This window comes from Chrysemys picta, chromosome 24 (assembly GCF_011386835.1).
Source record: "Chrysemys picta bellii isolate R12L10 chromosome 24, ASM1138683v2, whole genome shotgun sequence".
NCBI classification, from domain to species: domain Eukaryota; kingdom Metazoa; phylum Chordata; order Testudines; family Emydidae; genus Chrysemys; species Chrysemys picta.
The window spans coordinates 6,075,102-6,083,502 of NC_088814.1; the positions used below are offsets into that span (position 1 = coordinate 6,075,102).

Below are 8,401 nucleotides of genomic sequence, written 5' to 3' on the forward strand. Positions count from 1 at the left end.
CCGGTCGCCTACCCACCTTTATTCCAAACTGACTTACCTGTCTGTCTATGACTTTGGACCTCTTAGCTAGAAGAATATCTAAAAAGAATGTTTTTTTCGTTCAGGGTACCTCTTAGCCATCGCGAAAAAAATTAATCTTTCCAAGCTCTGGGTTATTTTATTTTTAAATCTTTCCTATGGGCCCACTCAGGAATGAGGGCTGTAATTGAGTCTGGCATGCATGCTTGGGTGCTGTAAATTAATTTTTAACTAAAGGGTCATTGTGTTAGTGAGGGGGGGGCGCCCCCCTTCCCCCACCCCACCCCCAGCTCCTTGGCAGTCTGGCTAAAAATCACCTTGTTTTGACTGCAAACCTGCTTTTTACCTATACAGTTGCTTTTCTTTTCTTTCCGTACCCACCTTGTATTTCTTGCGACGTTTGGTTGTCTGTAGGCCTGTCTAACAGTGGAGCCTCCTGGAGAAAAAAACGCTGCTCTTCCGTTTTATCCTTCCCAGATGACCCAGAGCCGGGTTTCAGTTTAATGGACGCTTCATAATCCCCCTTGACAGTGTCCGAGCAAGATGACGCAGGGCTACTTTCTCGCCGATGTCCATGAGCAGCAGGGGGGGTGAAATCAGTAGGCAACGAAAGCACCTGGGAACCTGCCGGCTTGATGCCTACCTGAGGCTGTGACGAGCTGTCGATGCTTTGACAAGGTCCAGTCCCGGGGCTGGTGGTGGACTCAAGCCTGGAGAAGGAGGACCCCTCTGGCTGGGGGGCTGGATAGTTCTTAGCATCAAATCCCAAACTGGACGCCTCGTCTTTGCCTCTGGGTGCGCACCCACAGGGATCTCTGTGCTGGGGACCACCGTGCCCTGCCGGGTCCCCCCAACCTGGGTGGAAGGGAGGAGGAAGGTACCGCAGCAGTCCTGGCTGGTGGCGACTCATCTCACTCCCAAAGGAGGTAAGGGAAATGTTTCCCCCCAGTTTGCAATGGGAAGAAGGGGAGGGTGGAAGGGGGGGGGAAGATGGGGGCCGAGAAGCAGCTGTCACTGATTGCTTTGGGGACTAGCACTGAGGGGAGGGTAGCCTGCACCAGGAGCTGCACCGGGAGCTGTGGGGCTGAGGCTGTGACAAAATATACTTTTGGGGGAAGGGGAAAAGGGTCTCTGGCAGTTGACTTATCTGTTAGAAAAGGCGTCTGCGAGCAACTTCCGGTGAGCGAACCAATCCGAGGTGGACATGACCGCTAGGGCCATCCCCATGGTGTCAATTTTAATGGGAAACTTTACTGGGTTTTTTTCAGAGGACTGGGGTGTTTCCCCTCCCCAAAAGCAAACATCTGTAGCTAAAGTTGAGCTTTTCCTTGTCTCTCCCGCCAAACCCGTGACTCCAATACAATTATTATTAACCTCCCCAATAATATTATGGGATGTTAGTGAGGGTTTTTTAGGAAAGGCTTACGGCGTGAAATCTTTGATGGGCAAGGGAGAAGGGATCTGAGCCGTGAAGAGGGCGGGAATGTATATCTGATCATGGACGGCAGACCTCTTCCCTATACACAGAACTAAATCTTAACAAGAAGTTGATTTCACAATTACACGTTTTTAACCCTGCCTTTGGAAGTTTAGGGTTAAAGGAACTGAATGGAGAAGGTAACCTAACCAATCCATTAGCTTTATGCACACATACAAAGAGAGAAATATACATACACCTATGGTATAGCTATTAAAATATATGTACAACTGGAACATACATTAAATATATACTCATCTGGCACATACAAACGGTACCTAGCACGTTAAAGACAAGATGACCTGGCCTCCTACTCTGAATTTGTCTTCTATTTTGTTCAATTTTCATACTGATGGGGACTATATACATGAACCAATAAGTAAATAATTGTATTTTAAAAACTAATTCCCCTTCGGAAAGTTTTTCACTGTAGAAAAGGCGGGGTGACTCGTCCGGCATTCCATGATGTTGCCTTTTTCTGGATCACCTCGCTGGTTTTTCCACCGTTGTTAGTCACGAGCAGCTGGAATTGAGCATGTCAGCAAAAAAAAAAAAAAAAACTAATACTTTTGGGGCAGGCCATTATGTATTTACGATCTCTGGACTGTGAAATGAAACAAGTGTTAAATTCCAGTATAAATATTTGTGGTGACAGTACGTAGATTTTAGTCCCTAATAGACTCACACAGAGAAATGGTCTCATTTGGTATGTACATATTTGTTCCCATTGGTTTTTGCAATAGGCTAACTTTCTTGATTAACTTCCCCCCACAGAAATTCAAGGTCTTGGCCGATTGTCCAAGACATAGCGGAATAAGAACATTGTCTTCATAAGAAAAGTTCAATGCTCTAGCAACGGCAAACGCTGCGGGCCTGATTCTGACCTCCGATGTGTGTAAATCACCAATAACCCCGATGAAATAGATGGAGTAATGGAGGTGTAAACCCACTAACACTGGATCAGAACCAGCCCCTGTGAGAAACGCATTTATTGCATAAACTGTTTTAGATTGCACCTTTCCTTAAAAAAAATAGAAAATCTTCCTTTGGAAGAACAAAGAAGCCAAGTTCTGCACTTCCCACCTCAGTATGTATTATACATGTACATTTTTTTGGAATGAATTATATGTAGGTTTCGACGAGGGGCCGCACAGGACATTTTTAAAAAACATTCGGCCTGAATCCTAACTCTGCTATTGAGAAAAAAAAAATGATGTTATCTGTGACAAAATCCTCCCCCTGCTCTCATTGAAAAACCTTTAGGTTTTCAGGTGGTTGAATGGCCACTTTCCAAACGCAGCAGTTTGGATCAGAGAGTTATAAACTACAGGATGGAGGCAATCTTTGGAAACTGCGTATCCAATTTCGTCTTGAAATACAGCCGCTCTCTAAGGAATGAGCTGGCAGGGAAGATATTTCGCCACAGATTGATTGAAGCTAATCTTGCGATAACATGTGATGTCTTACTTTCTCTCTCTCACACACACACACATAGTGTTATTTTATTTGAGTCTTTTACAAAGTAAGAGATTAGTAAACCACAGTGGCTAATTCACTCAAAGAAAGACAATCTTCACAGCTGTTTGAGAACGCTAAAAACTGTTTAACAAAACTTCCCAGAGAAACAAAGCACTGGTTATAAACTAGCCGTGCCTCTGCATAGAAACCTCTAGTCGTCTTTCGCCTCTAAAGTGTAATTTTTAAATGTTTCAAACCGACCAGACTGACCAGAGATATTTTGTTAATATCAACACTGAATGTTGTATTAATACATTGGACATGGCATGTGGAGAAGGCATTCGTGGGTGAGACATTCCTACTTAGATAATAGACCTCTGGCAATCAGAAGAATTTAAAATAGTCTTAAATTAAGGATAATTAGTAACTGGGTCTGATAAATGTATTTAAATCGTGGCTGCAAACTATACACTCCCGGTCGAAGTCCCCCCCCCCCCCCACTACAGTGTTTACTTTTTAGGCGTTCCTGTGTCAAAAATATCTCCGCCTTTGCTATCTACATGGGATTTTGCAAACATATAGAAAACATTTTTTCTAATGGTCGGACCTTGCCAAACACCCATCCCCATCAGAACACTCGGATGCTGGACTCTAGTTCAGTGAGAGTTTTGCCTTCGGGATCGGGCCTTTGCTGCTAACAAAGTTTTGAGTTACTTTGCAGGCTTACTTTGTGTTTCAAAATATCATCTCAATCTGGTTGAAGGGTAGCAACCTGATCAAGAGAATTAGAGTATCCCTCAGCATTAAGTACACGGGTGCCACCAGATATGTTTATACGTGGTGGATAAGTGTTGCAAATTTTTCATAGCGTATTCATCTCGATGTGTTTTCCGAATGACCCGTACAAAACTGTTACTGTTACAGACATTTTTAGCAGTTAATTTTTCTGGAGGGGGAGAGAGGAAGGTAATTGGATAAGATCCAGGAAAGGGGCTAGCATGGGGAAATCTATAACATAGCATTGCTATTGGCCTTATTAGAAGAAGAAGAAAACCATCTCGCCTTATAATTTAGTTATCCCCTTCAAGTTCACCAAAAAATCTATAATTTGAAAGACGTGGGGGCGGATCAATATTACTAAAAAGGCATGTATTTCAGTAGTAGAAGGCAAGAGAGAGGTAATTTTATTTTAAAAGCAGTCTTCCCCTCCCCTTTTAAACTAAGCATTTGACGACGAAAATCGAAATCTTGGCAAATCTACTGCCCGTGTAACATTCAGTGAAGCAGACTGTAGAGTCTAGTCACGTGACGGCCATTGCTAAATCTACACACTGTACAATACACAATGGGCCGTATTCCGATTGCACCCGGCCAGTTAATCACCCACTAATTCCATAGTCTTTAATCTCCCTCCCCCCCCCCCCCATGGCTTCACACTTCTGAGAATCGACAGATATTCATGTGATCCGGATTATATTATATTATCTCCCATGCTAGACTTGTTACTTGATCAAGCACAGGAGATTATATCGTATATGATATGTTGAAACGATTTGTTTGACGTTGTTTAGGTAACATTTTAAATATCCTCCTTGATTTTCTTTGGTGTTTTTTTTTAAGTAAACCCTTCCCCGCCCCCCTTTCCAACGGTCTGCTAAGCTGCTCAGAAGCCATGGAAAATACAGGGTTTTGAAAATGATGCCACACGATAATCAGAAAACAGAGGTTGACAAAGTTGCTTCTGACAAAGACTTCATTCCCAGCCTAAAATGTAAGTCCTTAGACTGCTTTCATTGGCAAACAATGACGGTAACTAAAGTATTAAAATATCTTGCCTATATTGGAAATATCCTATCTATCTATCTATCTATCTATCTATCTATCTATCTATCTATCTATCTATCTATCTATCTACATACACACCCCACTATCTATCTACACACCCCACTATCTATCTATCTATCTATCTATCTATCTACACACCCCACTATCTATCTATCTATCTATCTACACACCCCACTATCTATCTATCTATCTATCTATCTATCTATCTATCTATCTATCTATCTATCTATCTATCTATCATAGCCACTGCTTTCACTAAAGGGGTGTACTCTTTAAAGATAGAGGCCTATTTTAAAAAAACAAAAAACAAAAAAAACAAACTCACAAATCTTTCTTGTAAAAAGTCACGTTACCTGAGTTTTACCCCGAAAACTACAAGGTAACAATTATTTTAAGACCCAAGTTACAGGACCCCGTTTCATATCACTCGTTCATTTAACTTTTTCTTTCTTTGTGCGTTTGATTTTTTTTCACTCAGATGCCTAGGGATTTAGCATGAATTTAAACACTCAAACCTTGCAACGGGAGTTGACTCGCGACTTGGTCTGAAACCGCAGTATTGTCAGCACGTCTAGCGTTGAATCTGCTCTCAGCTGGGTGGATTTTCAGCCTTTAACTTGCCACTCGAATCACCTCAAGGCAGGGAAAAGGAGGAGGAAAATAATAACCAGAAGAACACCTCAACCAGCAACAGTTTCAACACCTCGAGCAGGAAAGTAATCAGATTTTTTTTTTCCTCCTGTGGCTCAGACGCCATGACTTCTGCAAAAGGTGTCTTTGATCCTTCCCTTTAAGGCCCATGCCATAAAAAAGAAGTCATAGCTAAAGTCCACTTTAAAGTGAAGAGATTTGAGCCCTCTTTTGCCCCCTCACCTCTTCGTCTGAGGACCTTCCCTGGGAGTTTTTATGATTCCTCGTTGTGCAGTGTCAAAGTTTCGCCGCACCTAAAGTGGAATGGGCCCTTGTTACTTCAGAGCTGCGTACGGAGCAGACAGGCGGCTAAACTTGGCCATATCTAGCTTCTCAATCTCTTCCGCTCTCTAGTTCAGGAAGGCGTATGGATTTCCTCTTTTCCTCCATTAAACATAAAATAAAATAAAATAAAAAGGCGGACCCAAAAATCAATAGGCACAAAGAACCTCCAGGAGTTCCAGGCTGCCTGGTTGTCTCCTTCAATCCACTACATCACCCTGAAACTATTTAACAAGCATCCCTCTGAAATGGGGTCTTTTAAAAGACTCTCCCCCCCCCCTCTCTCCCCAAACGCCACTGCTCTCATATATTATTTGGGCTAATCTGAGGTTGTTCTCTCTGGTGTAGGGGGTGGGATTTGTATAGGCAGCTCCTTCCATTGCTAGGAATTTGGAGACAGAATCCCCAGTTGACCAAGGATAGTTGTTTTGGGGATTAGAAATGTCTGACCTTGAAGGTCACAGGTCATGGTCTTGAATAAGGAACAGACTCTTACAGAAGACTAAGTTGGACAAGTCAGGCGTCCAACAAAAAGAACGCCTTTTGTTTGGTGCTAGAACCAGACTCCTCCCTCAAGAATGATGGACCTCCTCAAGGTGATCAAATACCTGCAGATAAAGCAAAATAAACATGTTGACACATTTGCTGGGGGGTGCGAGAGGAAAGGGAAAGAGGGCTGGAGCCACAAGATATTATTTATTATTTGTGTTCTGGGAGGGCCCAATGGCTACAGCTGAGAAGAGGGTCTCATTGGGTTAGGTACAAACACAGAGAAAGATAATTCTGCCCACAGAGCTTAGGCCCAGATCCTCAAAGATATTGAGGTGCCTAACTGTCATGGATTTTATTCTAAATACACTGCTAGGGGAAAGGAAGCATCATTATCCCCATTTTATAGAGGGCAAGAAAGATGAAGTGATGCACCCAAGGTCCCACGGGAAGTTTGTGGCAGAGCCAGGAGCGGAGTCCATGCCTCCTAAATCCCTGTCCAATGGCCTCACTACACAAACACGCTTCTTCTCTTCTCATTGGACTATGGGATTATTGTGCTGCCCTAGGCAAATCACGTCACCATTCTGTGCCTCAGTTTCCTCACCTGTGAAATGATGATAATAATACATGCCTCCTTTATAGCATTCTTGTGAAACTTCATTCATGTTTGCAAATGGTGCTAGGTCTGTATATGGAAGTATTACAAGCATCATAAACATTCCCAAGTGGAGAGAGGTGGATGTCACAGATATTCAATGATTAAAGCCCTATATTAAACAACACAAAACTACTTCATTCAGCAGTGATGACCTTTCCATGAGTTCCAATGGTTTAGGTGACTGGTAAGAGTTACAGAGACATGAAACATATAGGACCAAAAATTGATACCAGTTCATGATTGGTAGGTTGTTTATGTGAAAATGAACTGGCAATGCCAGTCCAGTTTGGAGAGGAATTCTTGTGTACAAATCACAATTAGAAATTACTGTTCCTATGTTGTCTCAGCAAAGAGGCCAAGGGAGTGAGTGGGCCAATGTCCATTCTATGCATCCGAAGAAGTGGGCTGTAGCCCACGAAAGCTTGTGCTCAAATAAATTTGTTAGTCTCTAAGGTGCCACAAGTCCTCCTGTTCTTTTTGCGGATACAGACTAACACGGCTGCTACTCTGAAACCTGAATTCTCTATAGGCATCCCTGGAGATGGTCCCTCCAAATCAGGAATGGAATATATTTAATGGCTGAGTCATTTGAATGGTACCAGTTTGAGGACAAAGAGGACTTCACTCTCCAGGGTTGTTTAATTAGGCACCGTTCACCAAGTCCACATCCTATAGCAGGAGTAGGCAACCTATGGCACGCGTGCCAAAGGCGGCACACGAGCTGATTTTCAGTGGCACTCACACTGCCCGGGTCCTGGCCACTGGTCCGGGGGGCTCTGCATTTTAATCTAATTTTAAAAGAAGCTTCTTCAACATTTTAAAAACCTTCTTTACTTTACATACAACAATAGTTTAGTTCTATATTATAGACTTATAGAAAGAGACCTTCTAAAAACGTTAAAATGTGTGACTGGCCCGCGAACCCTTAAATTAGAGTGAATAAATGAAGACTCGGCACACCACTTCTGAAAGGTTGCCGACCCCTGTCCTATAGACTGTTACACATATGCTTAGCTTTATACAGGTGAGGAGTTCTATCAAGTTCAATGGGGCTACTCACATAAGCTGAAGTTACTCGGGTGCTTGAGTGCATGCAGGACCAGGGCCTTAATGTACTCTTTGAAAAACAAGTAATTTTATAATGTTATGGTCTGATTTTCAGGAGAGCTGAGCACCAGTGTATATCACTAAAGTCCCTGGGAGCTGCAGAATCTCAGCACATTTGAAAATCAAGCCATTTGGCCCCCGTCCTGCAATTAGTTAAGTAGCTGCTTAATTTTATGCAGGCGAGTATTCCCACTGTGTTCAACTGCATTAAAATTAAACACATGCATACATATTTGAAGAACTAGGGGCCTGATGAATTGCATAGAACTGTCTCCATGTATTTCAACATAAGTGCAGGTAGATATTGAGGTATAAATATCTGAGGTAGCTATTGTCATATCTTTAACGGCAGCAGATGCTAACTGGCACTGTGC

The 8,401-nt window shown here is 42.7% G+C and overlaps 1 long non-coding RNA gene across 2 annotated transcripts; it reads left to right on the forward strand.

Annotated features, from left to right (window-relative positions):
- The first annotated feature begins 803 nt into the window (after positions 1-803).
- LOC112058836 (uncharacterized) lies at positions 804-7,376 on the forward strand. Of its 2 annotated transcripts, none has more exons than XR_002888023.3 (4): positions 804-944; positions 2,270-2,582; positions 4,574-4,724; positions 5,277-7,376. It is a non-coding gene; the product is annotated as an uncharacterized LOC112058836 (long non-coding RNA). The 2 variants fall into 2 exon arrangements; XR_002888024.3 differs by having other exon boundaries at positions 2,270-2,470.
- Positions 7,377-8,401: the final 1,025 nt, after the last annotated feature.